The sequence below is a fragment of the Halichoerus grypus genome, chromosome 1 (assembly GCF_964656455.1).
Source record: "Halichoerus grypus chromosome 1, mHalGry1.hap1.1, whole genome shotgun sequence".
In the NCBI taxonomy this organism is placed as follows: Eukaryota; Metazoa; Chordata; class Mammalia; order Carnivora; family Phocidae; genus Halichoerus; species Halichoerus grypus.
In genome coordinates, this window is record NC_135712.1 from 136,900,510 (window position 1) to 136,927,394 (window position 26,885).

The 26,885-nt window shown below is 36.5% G+C and overlaps 1 protein-coding gene across 13 annotated transcripts in view; it reads right to left on the minus strand.

The window, feature by feature from the left end:
- THRB (thyroid hormone receptor beta) overlaps positions 1–26,885 on the minus strand; it is a 377,579-nt gene that overhangs the window by 274,583 nt on the left and 76,111 nt on the right. The window contains exon 1 of one of the 13 annotated variants that reach the window (XM_078072378.1): positions 2,633–2,674. The exons of the other annotated variants lie outside the window; for them this stretch is intronic. The gene's annotated coding sequence lies outside the window, so the exon portion shown is untranslated. Of the gene's footprint in view, positions 1–2,632; positions 2,675–26,885 lie in introns of those variants that run through there. 13 annotated transcript variants of the gene reach the window in all.

Below are 26,885 nucleotides of genomic sequence, written 5' to 3' on the forward strand. Positions count from 1 at the left end.
TGGTTCTTAGCCCTGGCTGCTCCTTAAAACCACCTGGGACGACTTCTAAAATCCCAATGCCCAGGCCAATCCCTAAACCAATTACATCAGAATCTCTCTGGGCAGGACCCAGTATTTTTTGCTTTCTCTGCCCAGGTGATTCCAAGTTGCAGCCAAAGGTGCAAACATTGAGTTTCCTGCTGAGGGGTAAAATGCCATAATACTCACTTCTCCTTATAGGTGTTTCTGCCTAGTGTCTTGTTGGATCACATGTCATCTTAGACACTTGCCAGGAGTTATCACTATGATGCTAATTGGCACCTTTAGGGTCCCTCTCCAGAAGAGACCAACATTTATAAGAAGATACCGAATGGGTGGCCTCCTCTCCTGGAGGTCACTGAAGGGGGACATTATACTCTACCCAATGGACACTTGAAATTCCGATGTTCTTTTTCTTCACAGGTAAACTGTGTATTTAGGCTTCTATGGCTCTTATTTTGGAATCTTTGTAAAGTAGTGTTCAAAAAGGTGTTTTGAAATAAAATGCATAGAACTAAACCATTTACCTAATTACTTGAGGAATTTCACTTTGGTTCTTTTCATCTAAAATCCCACAGTTTCAAAGCTATTAATTTATTGCTAGAACAGTCCAATCCATTGGCTAGAAAGAACTTATAAACAGAACTTGGGACTGCTGTTTTTCTTGTTATCAGTGCCAGATCTAATGACCAATAGCACTCCCTTAAAAAAAATCTATCAATTGTTTCTTTCCTATTCTTAAGCATAACTATGAGTCAAAACACTAGTTTATATGATCCAAAAAATAAAAATGACATGTTCCCCAATTTAGAAGTTAGGAGTCAGGGCAGCAGTTAGAATTCAACATAGGTCATGATGAGTACCAGGTGTTGTATGAAGTGTGGAATCACTACATCACACACCTGAAACTAATATTATACCATATGTTAACTAACTGGAATTTAAATTAAAACTTAAAAAAAAACAGGGGAAAAAAGTATTCAACATACAGTCACTTTCAGTTTTATGAAGGAAAAAGACTAAATATTTTAAAACATTTAGATACTGTTAATATAATTAAAAGCTGCTATCAAGTTTTAAATAGTAGAATTTATTAACTGAGGGCAAAAAAACAGCATTTGGGGAGATGATGAACACTGGATTTGTAAAAGGAAAAAAAATAGTGTTTGAGGATTGGTTTGGCATTTTTGATGCTTTGAAATCAGACACTCGGGAATGGCCCATCGAAGCAATTTATTATCTTGGATGTGATATGTAAATTGGTCATTTCATTGCTTAGGGATTTGTTCTACATTTCTGAAAGTAGACTCATAATATGAAACCACATCCAGCCATCAATGGGTACACAGAAACACTTGCTCTCTTTTGCTCTTTCATCCTTTGGCATGCAATAATGAATAAATGAAGAAAGCATGTGTCTATTGCAATCACAGAGTAATTTTTATCAATGTTAATGTGCACAATGAAGCTGGTTCTTGCATGAATGTGCATTTTAGCATATTCAGCAAGTCTCCTTTTATATGGAATAGATGTCTCATCATTTAGGGTGGCTATTCTACTTTCAAAGGTGAAGGAGAGCTCATTTGGTCAAAACAAAGCAGCTGCTGGAGGAGCAGAAGTCATCTCTCTAGTCTATCAGCTATTGTAATTGTAACTTCTCCAGAAGCATAAAGATTGACAGCAAAATTGACACAAGTATCCTCTATATTTTACTATAACTGATTATGTGGTGATGACAAGAATGATGTGGAATGGAGAGACTGAAAATACCTAGCACAAATACCAGGAATTAACCCTTATGTGTCAAAAAATGGGATCGAACATGACTTTACAAAGATTCCAAGATAGGAATCATGTAGGATACACAGTTTACCAGTGAAGAGAGGAAACCAGAAATTCACATAGCCACCCAGAAGAGCATAATGTCTCTCCTCGGGATGAGGTAGGGCAAGGAGGCATTGACAAAGGAAAATGTAGACAGTCAAAAACTCAGGTCATTGAAAATAACCACAAAATTCCACACATAAATTTTTGTTGAATTTTGCTCCCCTCAGTCTAACCAAAAGGTACAATGGTGGCAAAAGCGACCAATTTGAGGTTATGACTCATTTTTCCAGCCGAGCGACACAATGGTAAGAAATGTATCATCAAAAGGCGGGACCTGTTACATAATTTGGTGCTGAGCAAAATGAAAACGCAGGGACCTTGTTCAAAAATTATGAAGAATGTCAAGATGGCAAGCACAGGTTGCTGTCCACGCAGTCAGCCCTGCCAACAGGTTAGAAATAGGGAGGCAGCGTCTGCCTAACCTATACCTGGGTCTGCTGTTTTCTAGATAGTTTAGCTTCTCTTGGCAGAACACACATATACACAGACTCTACAGCTTAGGAATGATCCTGTGTCATTTTCTCATTTATGGAAACCAACACCCAGAGAAACTAAATGACTTGTCTAAGGTCATGAGTTGAATGACAGAGCCAGCACTAAATCCCAGGTAGCCCGACTCCCACACTGACAGTCTTTCCCCTGCACCATGCTACTGGTCTTCAATTTAAATGTAAATAATTAGGAAATACTAAGTACAAAAAAGGGGGCAGTGAGGGGAGGACATTACCTCATCAGAACTTCCTTTTCAACTCTTCTGTGCAAATAATAAAATGTGGTCTAAAAATCCATTTCAAATTCCTTTTCTGAGTCAACTCTTCCACGTCCTAGGGAAAAGGTATCAATCATATGACAGCTTCAGACACTGAAGCAAATTACCTTTGCCACGAGCTCACTTGAGCCCTTGGAGTTAACGATCACAGACCAAGGTGGTTATTACTGGATGGTTATGAGGCAACGCGTTAGTAAACTAATCAGTGTTCCTGTACAAATATTTAAAATAATTCTGAGATAATTTGAACTTTAACACTGAGCTAGCCAAACGCATTTGTAATCTGAACCCAAGGTTCTAATAAGTTACTGCCTTTTGGATGTCCTTCAACGTGAGGGACATTTTTAGAAAGATTAGCACTTGAGTGGAAACAGAGACTGACATTTTCAACGTAAACATGAGACTGGAGCTTTTTTTTTTTTTTGTACAATACAAAATGCATGTGTCTTCCTCACTCAGGTGTATGTGTAAATTTAGTACATCAAAACGTCTGGTGCAAGGACACTGTTGTTAAAAGATACTGTACAAATCAAATATAAAGGAAGCTTTAAAAGCTTATGAAAAACATTCAAGCAGGTGATGAAAGAGTTCAAGGTAGGCTGGCAAACAGCATGATGCAATAAAAACCCCACTGTTCCGAGAGGCAAAAGACACCTGTCAACCCCTCTCAACAAGGCACGGGGATTAGGGCCAGATAGATCTCCGGTTCAAATCCCAGCTTCACATATGTGGTTAATTCATCTGCAAAATGGGGTTGATACGAAAGCCAAACAGCTGGATCAGATGCTTTCTAGATGCCTCGGTGATCTCTGAAATCTACGATGCACAACCCTTTAATTATATCTTATTGATTTGCCCCTCAGAATTTTTACTGGGTGGGGTTTAAAATTAGTTCTGCATATACAATGCTTTCCATAACTTTACAGTCTGTAGGTAGCAACAGGGAAAAACAAAATATTCTCTGGCTTGGATAAATTTTGGCATAATTATAGGTCTGGTGTGTGGAAAATGAGGGCCGCATGAAAATGGTGCAGAGACATGAGTAACCCAAAGAGTCTGAGGCTACAGCACTTACATCTCATTAACCACCAATTACCGTATTTATAATTTAACACAAAAAGGAAAAACACAAATGGGTTTTGAAAAAATCTCTTTTATCTAGACTTCAGTTAATACTTGGCTGCTACAGGCAGAATTAATGCAATAGGTTGAGAAAGGGAGTAGTTAGATTGAGAAATAAAAACACTTTTTGATAACATGTGAGACTATAAAAATGGCTTGGCTGAATCTATTAACCAAAGATAAATAATACCCTGCAGGAGGAAAAGAAACAGCTTTTTCTGGATCATAAGGTCTGGCATGTTTTTAAAGACCTTGCTTTCACTAAAAATGTAACATATCCAGTTTAAAGAGACATTTTTTAAATACATGATTTCATAACACTTTTGCATCTGAAATCTTGTCTCTGGTCTGGCAACACCATGTTCAAGACTTTCATCAAAACATGGGGAGAAAAACAGTTCTTATTTATTTGTGTGATTTCATTATTAATCTTCCTATTATTGCTATCTCTATTATTACTATTGCTATTCTTATTACCACTAGTAATGCTGTTACTACTACTGCATCCACATCTGCATTTCTAAATGACCATTCACTAAAAATGTAACATATCCAGTTTAAAGAGACATTTTTTAAATACATGATTTCATAACACTTTTGCATCTGAAATCTTGTCTCTGGTCTGGCAACACCATGTTCAAGACTTTCATCAAAACATGGGGAGAAAAACAGTTCTTATTTATTTGTGTGATTTCATTATTAATCTTCCTATTATTGCTATCTCTATTATTACTATTGCTATTCTTATTACCACTAGTAATGCTGTTACTACTACTGCATCCACATCTGCATTTCTAAATGACCATCTGATGGGAATTCTAGTGAATAATATTTTTTTCCCCTTCGGTAGGTAAATATTTACTTTCATAAGTAGCTACAAAACAGTTTTCCAAAGTGAATGAATGTACTCTTTACCCTCTCATCAGCAATATATGAGAATTCAAATTCCTCAACATTCTCATTGAAACTTGGTGTTATCCTTTTTCTTTATTTTACTCATTCCAGAAAATATTGAGTGGTTTCTTTTTTTTCTTTTTTCTTTATTTTATTTTATTTTTTAAATTTAAATCCAATTAATTAACATATAATGTAATATTGGTTTCAGAGGTAGAGGTCAGAGATTCATCAGTCTTATATAATACCCAGTGCTCATTACATCACGTGCCCTCCTCAATGTCCATCACCCACTTACACCGTACCCCCACCCCACTCCCCGTCAGCAACCCTCAGTTTGTTTCCTATGATTAAGAGTCTCTTATGGCTTGTCTCCCTCTCTGATAACATTTTATTGCTCAGCCCCTGAGTCTCAGGCTGGCTCTCTCTGGTGAGTCTATTTATTGTCTCTACTTCAGTGCAGTCCATGGGCCAGAAGCTTCATCACCTGGAAGCTTATTACAAATGCCACCCACGAATCCAAAGCTCTGGGGTTGGGGGCCAGGAATATGTGTCTTAACAAGCTCACCCAAAGATTCTGATGCTCATATTTGCAGAGGAAGTTGACCCAAATGCCAGGGAAGGAGGGATGGGAGAGAACTGAGGAGGAACACCTGGAGCCACCACCTGCAGACTTGACCTTGTCTGCTTCAGGGCAGGCTGCCAATGCCAAGGAGAAGAAAGCAAAGTCTGGGATAGGTTTGCAGGAAACAGAGTTCCTTCCCGCCCCAGGATGTGGTTGCAGAGGCTCCTGCCTTCAGCTTCCAGCTTCCAGAAAGAGAGGCACCACCAGAACTCCCCCCAGCCATTGCTTGTCTCTTTTCCCTGCGAAATATTAAAAAGGACAAGACTCCTTATTTTTCATTAATGCAGGCAAGTCTGATGGAATCAGTTACGGTTTCTGAATTAGTATTTCTTAAGGTGTGAGGTTTATGCATTTCAGGGACTTGTTGATCCCCAGTCCCACCAAATCAAAGTCTCTGGGGGTTTCAGGAGGCTTTAAAAACCACTCCTATGCTGTGTCAAATTTGGGTACTGTTGTTTTCTTTTTTTGGCCTCACTTGACACCTAGTTTAGGATGAGGTTTCAGAATATATGCTCTCATCCATTTGTCTATCTTCCCTCCCCTCTTTCTTTCCTTCTGTAATAACATGTTCTCAGTAAAACAAGAAAATTTAAAACACACACACACACAAAGAAGAAAAAATTACCTGTACTTCCATCACCATTTTGATAAATACAGTTAGATAAAATAACGTGTATCAATGAAATAAAATTAGGATATAAAATGGTTACATAATATCCAAGAAAAGATACCACAATATATTTTTGTCACCTATTATTAAACATCTAGAAGCTTTTGTCTAGATTTTCTGCTTTATAAATAATCATAAGCAACTTTGTAAAAAAAACCAAAACTTTGTACTCATTCCTGGCCAAATGACCTTCATGGTCAATTCTTGGAATTTCTGATTCAAAAATTGTCTTTCCTTAGAATGCTTGACACACATTGACAAACTGCACCTAGAGAAGAGAGTACCCGTTAAGAACCATATTAGGTTGGGGGCGCCTGGGTGGCTCAGATGGTTGAGCGTCTGCCTTCAGCTCAGGTCATGATCCCAGGATCCTGGGATTGAGCCCCACATTGGGCTCCTGGCTCGGTGGGGAGTCTGCTTCTCCCTCTCCCTCTGCTTCTCCCACTGCTCATGCTCTCTCTCTATATATATCTCTGTGTCTCAAATGAATAAATAAAATCTTTAAAAAAAAAAAAGAACCATATTAGGTTGCAAATTGGTAAAGCCATGTTAAAGGCAATTTCATAATCTAAATATGGAAAACTGAGTGTGTGTGTGTGTGTGTATATATATATATATATATATATACATATATATATACTTTTAGACCTGGAAAGTCCACATCATGGTATACAACCTAAAGTGACTCTTTTTTTTTTTTTTTAAGATTTTTTTATTTGGGAGAGAAAGAGAGAGTGTGCACACATGAGTAGGGGGAGGGGTAGAGGGTTAGAGAGGGGAAGCAGACTCCCTGCTGAGGAGCCCAATATGGGGCTTGATCTCATGACCCTGAGATCATGACCTGAACCAAAACCAAGAGTTGGATGCTTAGTCAACTGAGCCACCCAGGTGCCCCTAGATGACTCTTGATTAAGGAAATATTCACAATAGTAAAAAGTTGGAAATAACCTAAATATCCATCAATGTAGGAACAAAGGGATAAATATAACACAGCAGTTAAAATATATGAACTAGAGGGGCACCTGGGTAGCTCATAAAAAAAACAAAAAAATATATGAACTAGATCTATATGTATCAACCTCGATCTATCTCAAAGAAGTAATGGCATAATGTTACATGCGAAAATCTTGGTCAAAGCACACATACAGGATGGAATTATTTATGTAAAATTTTAAAATTATAAAGCACACATACAGGATGGAATTATTTATGTAAAAATTTAAAATTATTTGTTTTTTCCACCATGTTGACATTTGCACTGATGGTGCAAAATCAGTGGTGGGTAAACCTGTGGCGACTTAGCATGGACCGAGGCAGCAGCACCAGTCACATGAATAGTCACTGTGCCTTTCACGGCATGCTCACTATAGTCTGACCAAAACCAAAAAAGCCGGTTTCATTCAACAGTGTCTTTAAGGAATAATAAAAATGATTTTACTTAAATCTCAACACTAGAACACTTAAAAAAAATATTCTGAGTGACAAAATAGTATGAATATAGCACTTCTGTTGCATATGAAAGTATGATGATTGAATTGTGAACTGAACTACCTGCTTTCTTCATAGAACATCATTTTTTTTCTTAAAAGAATGAGTAAGAGACAAATTATGGTTATTCAGACTTGGGTGTTTGGCTGACTTTTTCTCAAAAGTGAATGAAGAAACAACAGACAGCAGTTTTTGTCAGTGATAAAATTTCAAGCTTTCAAATGAAAATTAGTATTTTGGTAAACTTGTATCCACCACAGAGGGCTTGACAATTTCCTAATATCTAAAGACTTTTCTGAGATAGGTGGAAATGTAGTAAATAGAATCTTGAATATTGTATGACAAAATGTATCTACATCTGGAAGATTTGCATTACTTATTGAACCAATTTTTTCTAAATGGTCAGTGCATGATGTTACAAGACCATGCCTGAGTAAAATATCCACTCAAATTGTAAGATAAATGAACAGATTTTAATGTAACGAAACACAGAAAGTTCAGTGATATGATTTTAGATTCCACATTACAACTACCTGTTTAGAAACTACCAGTTGATGGGGTACCTGGGTGGCTCAGTTGGTTTGACTCAGGTCATGATCCCAGATTCCTGGGATCAAGCCCCACGTTGGGCTCCCTGCTCAGCTTCTCCCTCTCCCTCTGCCTGCTGCTTCCCCTGCTTGTTCTCTCTCACTCTCTCTCAAATAAATAAAATCTAAAAAAAAAAAAAAAAAAAAGAAAGAAAGAAAGAAAGAAACTACCACTTGTTGAATTTTGGTGTACTATCAAAGCAGAATTTTTGGTTATCAGAAAAGGCTATTAAGATACTCTTCCCTTTTCCAACTATATAACTGTTTGAAGATTGATTTTCTTCATATACTTCACCAAAAAGCATGGCACAACAGAATGAATTCAGAAGCAGGTATGAGAATCCAGCTGTCTTCTTTCAGGCAAGACATTAAAGAGATTTGCAAAAGTGTAAAACAATGTCACTCTTCTCAATAATTTCTTTTTCTTTAGAAAATGGAGTCAAAAGTATTACTTATGTTAACATATAAAGAGTTTATATTGCTATTTTAAATGAATTACAAATATTTTAAATGTTTATGTTTTAATTTCTAATGTAAATATAAACATTAACAGACAAAAGTTCTTTGGGGTTCTCAATAATTTTTAAGAATGAACTCAAACAATTTGAAAACTGCCAATGGAGGGAGAGGATACACAGAACCTCTTATATTATTTTCTACACTTTTCCCTATGTATACAGCTAAAGACAAAAGAGTAAAAAAGCCTACCAGCAGCATGGATATGCATGAGCCTATATCCTTACCAAACCTAGGAATTATCATTTAAGAAACAAACTTTGTGAATTTGAGAGTAAAAAGATGTTATGTCATGATTTTAATTTGTCCCTGTTTCATTATGTGAGTTTGAACAATTTTACATATTTTACTGTTGATGTTAATTTTTTTGTGGGTTGTCCTATTTGTATTCATTTATTTACTTGTTCTTTCAACATATATTTGTTGAGCATTTTATTTATACCATCTTCCTTCTAGGTAGACCTGGCATATAGTCCTAGAAAGTCTATTGCAGGAGTTGGCACACTATGGTCTGTGGGCCAACTTTGTCTCACTTTCTATTTTTGTAAATAAAGTTTTATTGGAATACAGTCATACCTATTTCTTTATGCATGGTCTATGGCTGCTTTTGTGCTACAGGGGTAGAGTTGAGTAATTGTAACAGAACTGTGGTCACAGCCCGCAAAGCCAGAAGTATTTACTATTTGTCCTTTACAGAAAAGGTTTGCTGGCCTTTGGTCTTGTGGATTCTATAGGAATACTGTTTCTTTCTTTCATATTTATAAGACTGCTTTATATATTTAAAAAAACCAAAAAAACAAAAAAACCCTTGGGACGCCTGGGTGGCTCAGTTGGTTAAGTGTCTGCCTTTGGCTCAGGTCATGATCTCCAGGGTCCTGGGATCGAGTCCCACAACGGGCTCCCTGCTTGGAGGGGAACCTGCTTCTCTCTCTGCCTCTGCCTGCCACTCCCCCTGCTTGTGCTCTCTCTCTGACAAATAAATAAATAAAATCTTTAAAAAAAAATCTTGTCTTACAGATATTTTCCCATCATGTTTATAGTCTTTTCATTTTGTTTGTGATTTTTCTTCATTGCATAGAGTATCACATTTTATGTTGAAACTTGATCAAATCTTTTCTTTTAATATAATTGTTCTTAACCTTTTGGGAGCATTGATTTTTAAATAACTTATTGGCTATTTTTGCTTTTCAATTTACTTCGCATGAATTTTTAAATTATTTTGTCACATTATTAAAAGAATCCCTTGGTGATTCTGATTTCAGATGCACTCAGTGGTTGAATTACATTGGGGAGAATTTAATGCCTAAAATATTGATTCTTTTTGTTGAGAAGTACAGAATATTTCCCTGTTAAATATCATCTTCTTCCAAATTATTTTATATTTTTTTCAAGGTAATCTTATACATTTTTTGGTAGTCTTATCCACTTATTTTTATATTTATTCCTAGTTATTTTTATTTTAGGGTTGCTATTGTGATGTGTGGGTTTTTTCTGCTTATTATTTAATTGATTAGGGCCAATAAGTACTTTATTTTTATGTATTTATTTTTGTAAGAAGTGTAGTGAAAAATTTTGTAATACTAAAATGTTGACCATTCTAATAGCTTTTTTTTTTTCAGTTTGTTCTCTTAAATTTTCAATGTAGACAAGTGGTGGTTTTTTTACTTCCCCTTTCTAATAACCTTATCTAATTTTTTCCTTGTCTATAAATTTGTAATCCTCTTCTTGTTTCTCAGTTTAATGAAAATACATACTGAATTTTACAAATGAAAAATTTAATCTTTGTTTCAAATAAAAAATCTTTATCATTTTAAGTAAATAGACTTCATGTTTCATTAAGAATTTTCATCCGCAGTGTATATTAAATCAAGTTCTTTTTGAACATAGAATGATAAATTTTTTCTCATTTAACCATTAATAAGATGAATTATGACAATAGACTACTCTAATAGTAAAATTTCTTATGTCCTTAAGAACCAACTGTTTGGTTATGGTTTGTTATTGTTTTTATGTCTTGCTAGATTGAATCTGCTCATATATTACTTGGGGTTTGTCAACCTATAAGGTTGATTTATAAGGTTTTGGTGTCATCTCTGCTGGGATTGCCCTGTACTGTAAAAGGAATTGGAATAGTCACATCTTTGGTCTACTTCTATAATAGTTTACAGCTGTTAAGATTATAAATTTATACAAATTATAAGTCAAAAAAAGGGGTTCATAGAATGAAGATCATGAGAATGAGATATGGTACAAATTTCCTGCACTAAATAACCTAGAGGGTTATCATAATCACGCAGTTAAAAACAGCAATAACAATAATAGAGTCAGATTTAGATCTTAAATATCTTGTTAAATGGGGGCAATTGTGAGGTGCCTTTCACCCCTCCAAATAACTACTTGTAGATAAAGGAATAAGGTTCTCCTGTAAGCACTGAATTAACACTTCTTCTAGGTCTATGAGAATAGCCATGGATTGAGACCAACTACAGAGTTTAATCCATGATATCAACACATCCGTAGAAAGAAAAGGTCAACCCTTGGTGTATGGCCACTTTAGATAAACTGAGCTCAGAGAAAACAAACTTTGGCAGTGGGAGCTAGGTGCTGTTGGCAGGGAGGAGACAGAGAATCCAAGAGTTCTAAACATTGAGGTACAAAAAGTGTGTTCCATAGTGGTGGTACAAGCATTTCCTCAGGCCTCACCAGGCCCTAGAGAAATGTCCTTCAAGATTATGGCCCTTTATTTGTAACGACGTGGATGGAACTGGAGGGTATTATGCTGAGCGAAATAAGTCAAACAGAGAAAGACATGTATCATATGACCTCACTGATATGAGGAATTCTTAATCTCAGGAAACAAACTGAGGGTTGCTGGAGTGGGGAGTGGGGGGTGGGGTGGGAGGGATGGGGTGACTGGGTGATGGACACTGGGGAGGGTATGTGTTCTGGTAAGCGCTGTGAATTGTGCAAGACTGTTGAATCTCAGATCTGTACCTCTGAAATAAATAATGCAATATATGTTAAGAAAGAAAAAAAAAAAAGAAGAAGAATGTAGCAGGAGGGGAAGAATGAAGGGGGGGAAATCGGAGGGGTAGACGAACCATGAGAGACGATGGACTCTGAAAAACAAACTGAGGGTTCTAGAGGGGAGGGGGGTGGGAGGATGGGTTAGCCTGGTGATGGGTATTGAGGAGGGCACGTTCTGCATGGAGCACTGGGTGTTATGCACAAACAATGAATCATGGAACACTATATCTAAAACTAATGATGTAATGTATGGGGATTAACATAACAATAAAAAATAAAAAAAAAAGATTATGGCCCTTTGCTGATTCCATGTACACCACCAACTTTTGGCTTATGATTTCAGCAATCTCTGCTGATTGTAGAAAAGTTAGAGGAAGTGCCTAGATCTTCAGATCAAGAGCTTTTTTTCTGCTAGGAAACATCACCCCTCTGTTTTCATGCAAGATTCATTCCCGTGGGTATCTCCATGGGACAGGTATGTAATACTAGATCCACTAGCTGAAACTGCGCTTCTTTCTTTCTGATTTGAAATGCTATTAAATTAGTGTGGCATTTTTGGATGGGTAATTTCAAATACATTCTAATTTATAAAAGAATAATTTGCTAATCTCAGTACTTTGAACATTAGAAAAAAAAACATACAACATACCTCACTGCTCATAACAACCTATCCATGTGGATCTGGACCCTCTAACTGGACAGTTGAGAACTGTTGGGCTGGATAATTCCAATGGCATTTCCATTCCGTGAATCTATCAACCATTCCATCTAGCTATGACTTTCTAACATGATATAGGAGGATTTCTTAAAGGAGTTAGCATTTGGCGCCCATTCACTTTTCCCTGAGGTTATCGTTTGCCCATTAGCCAAAGGTATCAAAGGATCCTGAAAGAATTCTAATTCTCATTCTTGGTGAAATTTGCTACTGATGAACAACTATTCTATCCTTGGCTCTCATAAAGGAATTCATGGATAATAATATATCAAAAATATTTGACCCATATGCAAGTTATTTGTATCAGTAAGGCCCATCTCTAAAGCTATGAGTTTTCTACATGATTAAAATATGCCATCTTTAAAAAAATACAGAGAGAATGAAATCCTAAGAGGATAAAAATGAATACAATGAGTGCTATTCTGTCAAACTGAACTATATAAATTTGTTGATACTATTTTTTTGCTGAGTGATAGATATATTTTGATCTATAGGACAGAAACATCAGATATCAGCAATTTTATCTAGCCCATCTTGACCATTAAAGGTTCATTGGCCTATTCTCTCTTATGGAGTAGAAATGTATCTATTAATTTACCAGTGACAAGAAAGTCAGATTGAAACAAATTGGTCTTATTTTTTTCTCAATTATTGAAACATAATGCTTCTGGGAAGGAAATGACATTTGTTTTATGATTTTCTGTTATTTGGCTTCTCTTTCTGCATCATGCTGAACGAAACAATATTGTACCATTCTGCTGTGTGATCACACCAAATTTTGACATATGCTTAGTATTTGGCTCTAAGTGCCACTGTGTCACCGGGTTCACACTTGGCTCCAAACTTGAGTGTGTGTGAGATTGTGTGCAAACGCATTTGGACATTTGTTTCCTGATTAACAGAAACCCAAGCATATGTTTGAGACCAAGCATCCCTTTCCTTTTGACATATTTTCTGTGATTAGATTCATTAAGAAATTCAACAACAACATTAAAAATTAGAAGGGGTGTGTATCTGTAAACATCAACTGTGGTTATGGCAAAGACCTTTATGTCAACTGAAATGTGTCTTTGGGAGCCATAATCCAACCTACAAGACACATTTTCATTTACTTTATAGCACAGTTCAAATCATTACAGAAGAAAAAAACCCTTCCCATAAAGAAAATAAAGATGGTGAAATAACACGGCTTATTTGAACATCAAACTATCCTCTATAAAAATGTCAGCCTAACTGGATTACTTCCATCAATGCTGCAAAAATAGAATCAGCAAATGAGATTTTGATGCTGGTGGTTGAAAAAAAATTTTTTTGGTATTTCATTCTTGTGGTTTATGAGGTTACTAAAACTCTCGATGTAATTATGGCTTGACACTTTCTATCATTATTTTATTTATAGTCTTCTAAAGGAAGTGGTGTAAATTGCATTCTTTAAAATATTGTCGAACATGTTTTAAGTGCCAAAATGTCATAGGGCGTGAAATACAATTACTCAACATATGAACAGGTTTCTAGCTACAAATTTAAGACCCATGAATACCAGAGGGATGAAGCCCCAACTATAGGTCAAATTAACACAGACAGGATACATTCTGTAAGAATTCAGGTTGGGTGACACAAAAGATATTTGGGTATCATATTTAGTTGTTTCAAATCAAATATGATAACAGAAATAAAATCATATTATTCTTAGAAATAAAAAATAATACAAATCTTTGTGATAATGACTTTCAGGAAGCAGTTCCTTGTAGCAGTTAGGACTATAGACTCTGGATTCATGCAGACCAAACTCAGGATCTGGCTCTGTCACGTGTTACTGTTAGCTGTATAATCCTGGGCTGACTAACCTTTACCACTCAGTTCCCTTAGTTGTATAATGAGAATAATAAAAATATCTGGTATGTGTAAAAAATTAAATTAAATAATCCATGAAAGCACTTTGCATAGTACCTGACACATAGAAATGCTAGATAAATATCAGACTTTTTAGGAAGAGAATATCATGTATATTGAAACGAGATTCTGAATGGTAACAGAGAGAGGCAGTTGGGAAAATGTGGTCCTCATGCAGCTGCAACTGTAGGAATCAATTTAAAAAAAACCACACATGTTCCTGATTTCATTGATTAAAAAGCAATTCATGGAAACATCTGTAGACATTCTTGCATTCAAGGCTCAATTTGTTTGGCTTGTCCACTGCTATTCATTTAGGACTCAATATGTTTAGCAGACCTTTGATGAGGTGAAGTAAATATCAGGTTCTAAAAGCTATTTTCTCTATGGGCTACTAAGTTGATTGTGTTTTGATGAATGCACTGTGAATGGAAGAGCTTGAAATTGGATATCCATTCATCATCAGAATATAATACCAACATTGTTGAAAATTCCTATGGATCTCTTGGTAAGTCAGAAGGAAAATTTAGGCACCAGTGAGAAAGGAAAACCATTATATAAATGATATTAAGCTCCATGAAGCTCCCTACTGGGAGAGTGTGACCTGGGAGTGGATGAGTATGATCCGAATTCAAAGACCAGAGGAAAAAGGAAAGAAACGTATCTTAATGCTGCAACTGAGTACATAAACCAAACTGGGCAACATTCACCTGCATCCATTATTATCTAGGCAGTTTAACAGGAACAATACAAATATTTTAAAAGAGAATTAAGTCCAATCTTTGCAAGAAAAGGCAGAAGTTGAGGGTCATGTTTCCATGGATGTTACATTTTATACAGCACATAAATCAGTATTAGGGAAATTGCTGCCAGGGATCCCTGTTAATACCCTTCTGCCCATAATATTAAATGCAAGTAAAATTCCATTTCCATTTTAATGCTTATAAAAGTCTTCTCATTCCAAGGAAAAATTGCCTGATTTAACTATTATATTGACATAGTAGCAGACATATGATTATAATGACCCATCCCTCTAAGTGAATGATTAGAAAATAATTTCATGAGTGAATAAAATGTACTTAACTTTAAATATATGGTCAAAATTGCAAATTTGAAAACAAAAATGAAAGTTGCTTAAATACCTTTCAAAACTGCAGCTGTCCTATTCACTGTTCCAAAAAAAAAATTAGAATAAACAAGTCTTTGCCTCAATGATCTACATTGGCTATAAAGGCAGCTCTGATTTACAGAGTACTCTTCATTTTGTGTTTCTGCAGTGAATTGGTGTAGGAATATAACACGGATGGGCCATCATCGTCAATGAGATGTGACCTTTGCTTGTCCAGGCTAAATGGTCCTGGGAGTGCTGAGTCGACAACATTCTCTGTTCTCATGTTCCTTTTGGCCATTGGCTGAGAGTGGTGGCAGGGGTTAGCAGTTCAGTCTGCTGCTGTGAAGCTGGGTTTTTCTTCTGTGAAGCTAATTGAAACTGCAACATTGGCCTCATTATCATCTTGTAAAACCCCTCTGAACTAACTAGCTCAGACAGCCATGGTTATATGCTAAAATCAAAGGCAAGACGATTCAAAGAATTATGGGCTTAGAGTTTGAGCCATTTTCTAAGTATCACAAAATACAAGATTAAAACTCAGGGCATAATTTCATTTACATATACCAATATGGTTATCAAATTGACAGCTTTTCAAATTTACCATCAACATAAGCTAAGTAGGGAGAGGTGAACCAAAAGAGATCTCTGAGATGTTTTATTTTGAACAAGGATAATGTCACTATTCTTCCTATGGTCATGTTTAAGTCACATGGCCAAGCAGAATGCCCTAGGGTTGATTTTTTTCAAGGCAATGACAGTGAATCATTGTGCAAATAATTGGTTTGCCTTAGGTTCAACCTGATTGTATTACTAAGATTATAAATAGTAATAATTATAAATAAAAGTTAAATAAATTTACTATGCTGCATGCTGTCTGACTACTTTGATCTAAATCAATAGTTCTCAATGGGGGCTATTCTGTTCCCAAAGGGACATTTGGCAATATTTGGAGACATTTTTGATTGTCACAACTGGGGTGGGAGGTAACTAGCGGGGAATGCTGCTAAACATCCTACAGTGAATAGGACACAACACAACATTATTTAACCCTAACTGTCAACAGTGCCAAGGTTGAAAATTCCTGATCTAAATAACCAAATCAGATTGCAGGGATCTGGGATCTGGTCAGCTGGGTAGTAGCTGGTCATTATTGTGGCTGAGGTAGGAAAAAAAAAAAAAAAGCAACTTAGCAAGCTAAAAGAGTATTTATCAAATAGTTTAACAGTTTCAAGGACATTTCTAAACGCAATATATCATCTGGCAATGAGTTTGGGGAGACAATAAAATCAGGAGAAGGGAAAATGTGAACATTATATATATAGAGAGTACTCCATTATAATGAGTCAAAAAAAGACATGCTAATTAATAGCAATAAAAACTGATATAAATTATTGGCGGGATAATCTATATGCTAGCCAGGCTGCTCTTATAACACGCAATCACAGCATTGTATTTAAGCAAAAGGTTTCTCTGATTAGAGACAAATGATAACTTCATGCCCTGATTTACCTGTATATTAAAATATATCTTAAAATTTCAATATAAATCTCTCATATTGGCCAAAAATAGATTAATGGAATAGAATAAATGTCCTCCAAACAAACCCCAGTTTATATGAGAACCTTAGAAAAATGATAAAGGAACCATCACAAATCAATACTTAAAGAGATGGGATTATTCAATAAGAGTGCTTTTGAGATAATCATTTAATTCTTTAGGAGTTTGGAAAAACATAGTTATGATCTCAACCTCTCTCCACATAGCAAAATAAAAACATGGATGGATTAAAGAGTTACCAAAAAAGAAAAAAAAAGCAAAATTAGATATAATTATAATAGATACCTGCCCTCTGAATGTGGGAAAATTTTCTTAAATCCTCCTACCTTGGCAGTAGAAACCTCAATACAATGTCCCAATGTCAAAGAATTTTACACTTCTGTATGTCAAAATCCCCAGTTCTCAAACTTAGCAAAATACAAAAGCAAACCACGGACTCAGAAAAACATTCACAACACAAATTTTAAAGTGTCTGTATTTTCAACTATATAGAGTTCATATAAAAATCACTTTTTTTTAAAAAAAGCACTACCCAATTAGGCAGAGGACACAAGAGAAAGAAATATATTTTGAATAAAACATGTAGGAAATCAGGGGCGCCTGGGTGGCTCAGTCGTTAAGCGTCTGCCTTTGGCTCAGATCATGAACCCAGGGTCCTGGGATCGAGCCCCACATCGAGCTCCCTACTTGGCGGGAAGCCTGCTTCTCCCTCTCCCACTCCCCCTGCTTGTGTTCCCTCTCTCACTCTGTCTCTCTCTGTCAAATAAATAAAATCTTTAAAAAAATATAAGAAATCATCTCATTTCATTATTAATATAAATTAAAATACCAATTTTCTACTTATGAATTTACCCCCAAAACTTTTACTTTAAATAGGAAAGAGCAGTTAAAGAGGTTTTCTTACTTATAGGTAGAATGTAAGTTGGTACTAAGCTTCTGGGAAATATGCAAAGGAATTCATATTTATAGCTTTTGGCTCACTGAACTCATTTGTGGGGGGAATCCCAAAATATAAGAAAAAAACAGCCTTACACACTACGATGTTTACTGCAGTCTTATTTTAAATAAGAAATTTCTTCTGAATGTTTTATTTAATATTCAGTAGTTGAAATGTGTTCAATAATTAACTGTGATGGATCCATTCATGTGGCAAACATTTTGTGACCATTTGAAATTATATTTACAAAAGAATTTTAATAAAAATGGGATCATGCTTGTGTTATAATATGAGGTTAAAAAGTTGCTTATGGTAGGTGTAGGTGGCCCCCCAAAAGATATGTCCATGTCCTAATCTGCAGAACTTGTGAATATTATCTTATATGACAAATGAGTGAATATTACTTTATATGGCAAAAACTATGCTTAAGTGAAGAATCTTGAGAGGAGGAGCTTATCTTGGATTATGCAGGTGGGTCCTAAATATAGTCACATGTTTCCCTGTAAGAAGCATCAGAGGGAGTTTAGACAGAGACACTCAGAAGAGAAGGTGATATGAAGACAGAGACAGAAATTGGAATGACGTAGCCTCCAGCCAAGGAATGCTGGCAATTACCAGAAACTGGAAGAAGCCAAGAATAGAATCTTTGTGAGAGCACCTGAAAGGAACAACGCTCTGCTGACACCTTGATTTTGGACTTCTAGTCTCCAGAAATGAGAGAGGATAAATTTCTGCTGTTATAACCCACCAAGTTTACAGTAACTTGTTTTAGCAGCCACAGGAAACTTATATAGTAGGTTTATGTTTAATCTTTTAAGAAACTACCTAACAATTTTCTGAAGTGGTTGTAACCATTTATATTCCCACCAGCAGAGTACGAGAGACTCTGTTTTTCCACATGCTCACCAGTACTTGGCATGGTCAGTCTTGCCATCTTAGCCATTCTGATAGGAGTGTAGTGGTATTTCACTCTGGTTTCCATTTGCATTTCTCTAATGACTAATAATGTGGAGCCTCTTTTCATGTGCTTATTTGCCATTTGTATATCTTCTTTGGTAAAGTGTGTGTTCAAATCTTTTGCCTGTTTTTATTTTGTGTTGCCTGTTTTCTGATTATTGAGTTTTGAGTGTTCTTTATGTATTTTGAATACACCTGTCATATGACCCAGCCATTCCACTCCTAGGTGTTTACCCAAGAAAAAATGAAGGCGTAAATCCATACAAAGATTTGTACACTAATGCACATAGACGTTTTATTTGTGGATGCCCCAAACTGGAAATAATCTAAATATTCATCAACAGGTGAATGGATAAAATATATTGTGGTATCCATACAATGGAATACTACTTGGCCATAAATATTAATAAATTATTAGTACATGAAATCACAAATGATTATGCTAAGTGGTAGAAGCCAGACAACAAACATAATACATAATGTATGAATCCACAGTTCTAGAAGAGGCAAACTAACCTATAGTGATAGAAAGCAGATCCATGTTTGCCTAGGGATGTGGGCACTGGGGAGAATGGATAACAAAGGGAAAAGAGAAACCTTTGGGGGTGATGATAAGTTCATCATCTTGACTATGATGAAAATTTCCAGGTATATACATATGTCAAAATTTATCAAACTGTATACTTTAAATATGTACAGATCATTGTATGTCAATTATACCTCAATAAATCTGTTTAAAGAAGTTGTTCAATCTCACTATGCCTCAATTTCCTCTTCTGTAAAAGGGGATTATAGATTCTACCCCATAGGGTTGTTTGGACAATTAAATTTGAGTAAAGTTTGCAAATTACTCTGTTCAGAGTCTCACACACAATAAGCACTTAAAATGCTAGCAATATTTTTGTAAAAATGGTACATAAACCTTTCATACTGAGATCCCAATATACTAAAAATATGCTTAGAAAAAAGAGAAATATTCCAAGATTATAAAGGCTATTTGATTTAAATTACAGAATTGGGGGGAAAGGAATTAGGGGGTGATTTTTTTCTCTCAGTTTCCTTTATATTCTAGATCTTCTACAATGAGAACTTAATGTTCTTATCCAGTAAAAAAGTTTAATAATAATAATCCCATGACAACACAAAACTCAGCTGAACAAATCAAGTGGCACAAGGCATATCTGTTTCTTGCCTTTCCTTCCTTTGACACCCTGGCATCTCTGTAAACTTCCGAAGGGTGAGTCCAACTTGGAGAGAGCCATAGCAGCATGTAACTTCTGGGATGATGGAACAAACCTGGCTATGCTCAGCTGCAAGGGTAAGACTCTAGTTGGTTCTAATTTGGATTCTAGTACTAAATTAAGAAAGCCATAGCTGCAAGAGTCAAAAAAGAGGTGGGACAAAGAAGAGGAGTAGGAAGACTTCTAGCAGCAACCCTGCCAGGATGCAGCTGGGGGTACTTGTCTCATCTGGATGCTTCAGAGGAAAGTCACCCTTTACAGATGGAAAGCACCACCCTGAACTACCACCACCGCAGTTCTTGTCCATCATCTCTTGTTTGGATGACTTGGGTTGCATCTTAACTTCCCTTCCTCTTTCCAACCACATTCTTCTCCATTCTATAGTCAGTATGTGTACACACAGAATGCATGCATTTGTCTCTGGCCCCTTCAGTGACTCTCCATAACCCTTTTAAGATAAGGTGCTCCCTGATTCTCCACATGGCCCATGTGGCCCTGGATAATTGGCTTCCTCCCTCTCCAGCCTCATCTTGTGCCACTCTTTCTCCCTCTCTGCCTCTATGCTCCTGTCCCACTAGTTTTTTCAGGTCCTCCAAGTTCCTTTGGTCCTTCCTATCTCAGTACTATCATATTATCCTTAATTCTTACCATTAAATCTTCCCTCCCTATTGCTTCTTATTTACCAATTTCCTTTTCATTAAAGGTTCAGCTAAACAAGGAAGTCTGACATCTCATTGCTATACTCTTCCATAATAGTTTTTGTTAAAATTCAGTTAATCAGTCAATGGGTCTTCCTAGCTGATGAGCAATCTGAGAACAGAACCATGTTGTTCAAAACAGTATCCTCCAAACATAGAGTTGCAGGCATTTACTACTGATGATTAAAAAGGTGCTATTCCAGATTCTCTGACAAAAGTATCATGGTAGAGGAGAAAGAATATCAAATCACTAGGACACTCGCTTGCCTGTGTTAGCCTTGGGCAAGTCATTTCCTTCTGGTTTTGAAATAAATATTTATAAAACTGGCCTAAATTGACCCGTAGGTCTTCTCTAGATCTAAATGTAATTGGGTGAGATTCAGGTCATGTCCTGATGAGTTAAAATGATTTTTTGAGCAAATTAGTGCCCCCTAGTGTTCTGAGTTCAACCAGCAAATAATAATTTAATGGTATAGAAAACTAGAGCAGTATCAACAACAATTTGTCACTCATTGCTTAGAAGCTAAAATGTCAAATGGTAGGCTTCAGTTATTAGCTATTCATAAAGTTTTGTTCCGTCTACAAATACCCTAACCCTTGGCTTTTATCATTCTTTTGCAGACAATAACCAATAGGAAACCCCAAAGAATGGGTAGTTTTAGTTTTGGTCACTTTTGAATTGACTATGCACACTCACTCAGCAGAGTGCACTGGGAAGAAAGGGCATAGAAAAGGGATGTTTGGAGTCATCTCTGGACCAACCCAAGGACAAAAAACATATTACCAGCTATTTTTTAAATCTCTGTTTCACACTTGCCTTGGACCCCTATGACGTATTTGCATTTTAAGATACATCTCAAATGGTAGGAAGTAGTATTGCACTTGTATAAGCAGATGGAAACACTGAATTCCAACTCTACCTTTATAACAATGGCATTGGTGCTAAGAAGGAATTCAAGGAAGATACTGCATAAATGAAGCAACCATGAAAATGCATTTTTATTAAGAGAAAAACCAATGTTTCCAGAAACAAAAGCTGACTGTTGCCTGCCAATCCTTTATCTTGATTCAGGAGACAGTAAATAATCACTCCCAGTGCAAGTATGTCAAGTTTACTTTGAGTAAGTCAATCCAACAGGAAGCCCAAAGTTAATGGTGAGAACTTATTTGCTATCCTTCTTCTTCTATATCTCCAGACATGCTAAAAGAACAGCATGTATCTGTATCTTAGAAGCTCTACAACACAAGCAAAGAAAATAGACTTGAATAATCGTGTGATAACTCAGACCAGATAATTCAGAAAAAATTAAACAAACAAAAACTTTTTCTTGACCATCTAGACAAAGCCACATTCCATGATGTCAAGAAACAAACAAATCCACAAACAAAAAATGTTGCTTCAGGGTATGTATGCTTTGGTGTTCCTAGAGAATTCAGTTTTGAATACTATCTTCGAGAATACCTAATCATGTCACAGCCATATAAACTCTGATACTAAATTATTTGTTGGGGGCAAATATGGAATAGTCAGCCCTTCAGCTGTATTCTGGGTGTGGATGCATTAAATTAGAAGGAAAATAAATAAAAACAAAGATTTCCATGAGTATTATATATCATCAGTGACACTTATAAATGGTATCAATTTTGGTAGAAAGAGTGATTTGCTCCATAGCTATGTTAGCCAACAAGCATGTCTAAAGTGAATTGGCACCTGTGGAAAACCATACCTAAAAGGCTTGAATAAATATGTTCAAGAACAAAGTATTTTCTATGGTATTATGGAGGGAAAATTCTCCATAGGTCTTTCAAGTTTCTACATGTCTTGTAAGCAGAGACACTGACTACCTTTGTTCCAGACTAGCTTCTCAAGGACGTTAGCACAGTGAATAGACATGGAGGGCAGAGACAATCTCTTGTCGCATCAAAGGCCAGGCATGTTTACAGCCCATTAGAAAATATTTGGGTTCCCTAAATTCAGGATTCCTCAGTAATGCAACTCACTGCCTGTTCAGATGTCACCCAGACCTCTACATCACCTTGTGGGAATTAGGACTCAGGGAACAGGCACCAAAAAATGTTGATATTCTGGCTACTGTTAGTGCAGTGAATAACAAACTCTACTTTATCTCTGACCCAAGAGTGTCATGTTTTCTGCCCTCATTCATTCACTGTGACAGGCTTTTAGCCTGCAGTAGGGGAAAAATCTCAGATCCTTACAGTTCTTGTCAGGCAAGAGTGTCATAAGCATGAGATTTTGATTCTGAAGGACTGACTCTGAAGTTCACTTAGTGCTCTTTAACCAAGTTAACTGTTTCTGCCTAATTTCAGATAAATATTTGTCTCTCAGAGGAAAAGGTCTAGTTCCTAGTACTGTAGAAGCTATTTTGTTACTGGTACGATTACTGGGGCAAATTTTTAAGGAATCAAATGAAACATGTAGTTGAAAGAGAAAAAAAAAATCAGTCCAAGAAATCCAAACTACAAGGTATTAAGTATATTAAGTATTAATTCTTTTTTTTAAAAATTTTTTAAAAAGATTTTTATTTATTTATTGAGAGAGATAATGATAGAGAGAGAGCATGAGAGGGGGGAGAGTCAGAGGGAGAAGCAGACTCCCCGCTGAGCAGGGAGCCCGATGCGGGACTCGATCCTGAGACTCCAGGATCATGACCCGAGCCGAAGACAGTCACTTAAACAACTGAGCCACCCATGAGCCCTTAAGTATTAATTCTTATACCACAAAATAAATATTTGTTTCAGATTAAGGGACTCCAGAAGTCCAGAACAATGGGAGTAGAATTATAAAATTCAAACATTTTTCAAGTATCTTGTGCCTTTGCTATGGAAATGCTAAATGGGCAAGATGGATTTTTAATATTCTCCTACCTAACTTAGTAGTAAGACAGTTGATACCTAAAATTTTAGTTTCTGAATCAATAGTCTGGAATCATGTTCCAACAAGTATAAATATGTATTCATAGTGGTCATGGAATGGAATATTTGAAATCAAAATTGTTTCAGAAAAATTTGTTACATAATGTAATTTTACTGGGTATTCAAGCACACCATTGTAAAATTCCAGGTCAATTACCTTGAGGTGCATAAAAATACATTAATGATACTGCCTTATATAAACATATTTTTTTCCAAGTGCTTTCAGAGAGATTTTAGGATCTGCAAGGAGTAGATACATCAAAGGAGTCAAAGTTATAAGTTTAGAAGAGACGAGATACACAAACCCAGAGAGGTCAGAGTCAACTATCTGGAAGTCACAGAAAGTAGATTAGGGAGCCAACAGAAGCTTTCCCAGAGTGACATGTGTAAATGGACTGCTGATGAGATGAAGAAGTCTTCAAGGCCTCTGGGTCTCCCACATTTTACTGGGAGCTGCCTTTTGGGAACTGTACTTACCTGTAGGAGGAAGTGCTAATGAACAGTGAAAAGGATTAACAGAAGGAGAACAAGAACAAGAATCTGTTAGCTTTACTTGGGGCTATCCAATGTATCAAGTGTTCTGTTTATCATATACTAACCCAGGTGTTTAATGGGTGCTTCTTCAGCCTCACAGGACTCCCCCTTCACAACAGCCTGATGCTTTGCTCTAATTCTACAACCTATTAACTTCATCTGACCACAAGGGACCCAGCCAGGCATAAAGTGGAGTTTTTCAATTCTGATACTGACACCACTTGCATCAGTCACTGGGTTATTTAAAATGCAGGTTCCTGGGCCCCACTCCAGACCTACTGAATCGATCTTTTTAGGTGAGCCCAGGACTCTGCATTCCAATAAGCCTCCCAATGGAATTGGATAATGGAATGAATTTTGAGATTCAGTGGGCTAGACAGAGTTTATTTCTATAGAGAAGTTTACATTGCACACTACTTTGCCCTGAATTTAATGTTTTTAAACATGGGCTCAATTTGACCAACAATTCCTTTTAAGTAAGAAAGAAGATAACAGTTCTTTTGCCTCAGAAAGAAAAAGTAGTTTCATGAGCTTAAAGGGCACTTCTAAAATCTACTTTTACTTATGCATATTTATCCTTCATTGATTCATTTTGTAAGCCAAGCACACATACATATCTGATTGGATGCTCCCTAAAATTGAAGTGGCATATTAATAAAGTACATTTTCTATAGCTGTTTAAGAATGAATTCATTAAATATGTATCATTGTGTGTTTATGCAAGTAGGCTTGAGAGAACACACTGATTATGTAAAATAAATAAGAAAGGACAGAATGTCAATGTCATGATGCATTATCCCTGTCTGGCCTCTAATTTTGGAACTCCAGGAAAAATACATAAGTTTTTTAACTTCTTGACTTTAAAAGATGATTAAAGATGAGGAGCTTATGGGAAGGTTTCCCATTAAGGAAGGTTTCCTATGTTGGGTTCAGTTTGCAAAGTATGTCACCAGGAATTTAGCCATTTCCTCCTCTGAAGCAAAGATTTCTCCCTTCCTCCCCATTAGTCTGCCATAATTAAACTAAAATCCTTAAGTCCTGGCTGGCAAACCCACCAAGGATGAATTTTCTATTGTCTGCATAAATGGATGAACAATAGGGATGGAAATTCACCTACTTGCTCTTATTTAACCATCTGCTGTTTAGAGTCTACCTAAGGAAAGCACTTTATCCTTTGCCTGGCATGTCTTCCCCACTTGGAACCTATCGGGAAAACTTGAATTCATCCTTCAAAACCAAACTCATATGTCTTCTCATCAGTAAAATTCCCTCACCCCCTGTTTCTAGAGACAGAGTGAGTTGGCACTTTATATTTCTATGGCATCTAGATCAGGTCCAGAAGCTTGTGAACAACCATAGGGCAAGGACCATAGGCTGATTCATTAGAATAGTCTCAAACTTAAAGTATTTTTGTTGAATATTTAATTAATTAAGGTATAGTTTGGGATTGTCTGACTTCAGGAGAACAAAAAAATGGCTCCCTCCTCAGGGAGAATCTCTGGACTTCAAGCTAATTCTGGAAGCTAGTGATGCTATTTGTAGAACCCTTTTGTCTTTCTGATAAGGCTTTCCTCATGTGTGAGCAACTGAGTATCAGTGAAATTAACACATGCCCTCACAGGAAAATGATTCCACATTAAAATAACAATATTGATTGTCTATACATCAAAAGAGAAAGTCATTTTTAACCTTGGCCCCTCTCCAATGGATGCCATTGAGTGCTTATTCCATACCAGCACCTCATATTTGTTGTCCTTGTTAACTCTTAGCACCACCTACCTGTGCCCCTGGTTGTGTTGATTCTATCATTATCCAGTCTCACAAATGAGGAAACAGGGATCTAGAGGAATTAAGTAAGTTACCCAGAATTGCAGGACTAGCTAAGTGGTAGATTCAGACTCAAATTGAGGTTGCCTGGCCCAAGACTGTGTCCTTTCAGAAATACTGTCCTGCTCTTATGTGACTGCCCGCTCAAATTGGAATACTTTCTCTAATGGCCTTCTGAGTATTTGTCCAATACCTTCCCTTTTCTTCCCTGCTCTCACCCATGTCAATTTGCTGTTGTCTAATTACCTCTTAGAAGTTGGCCATTCTTTTCTTTTTTAAAGATTTTATTTGTTTATTTGAGAGAGAGAGAGAGCACAAGCGGGGCAGAGGGGCAAAGCAGAGGGACAGAGGGAAGGAGAGGGAGAAGCAAAGCAGGTTCCCCATTGAGCAGGAAGCCTGACACGGGGCTTGATCCCAGGACTCTGGGATCATGACCTGAGCCGAAGGCATTTGCTTAAACAACCGAGCCTTCCAGGTGCTCCAGAAGTTGGTCATTCTTAAAATAGATTCCACCCTTCAATCTTTGTTGTAGTCTTCTGCAATCCTGTTCCCCCTCCATGGTTTACACATTGATATGTACACACACACACGCACACACACACACACACACACACACACATAAAAGACATGGGAATTAAAAAAAAAGACTTATTTCTGTGACCTCATCCAACATTATTGGCTTGAGTAAGCTACAATATGAGACTTTAAAAAAAAAGACTTTTTATTTGTCCTTAAGTTTTATTTAGATCCCCCACAACTATTACTAAAAAATTTACTTAATCAAGCTGTATATTTATAACCCATTATTGAATTCTAGCACCATTGGCAAAGTGACTTCTTGAGATTATGATGTGCTAGATGAAAATATTGCCAGTTTT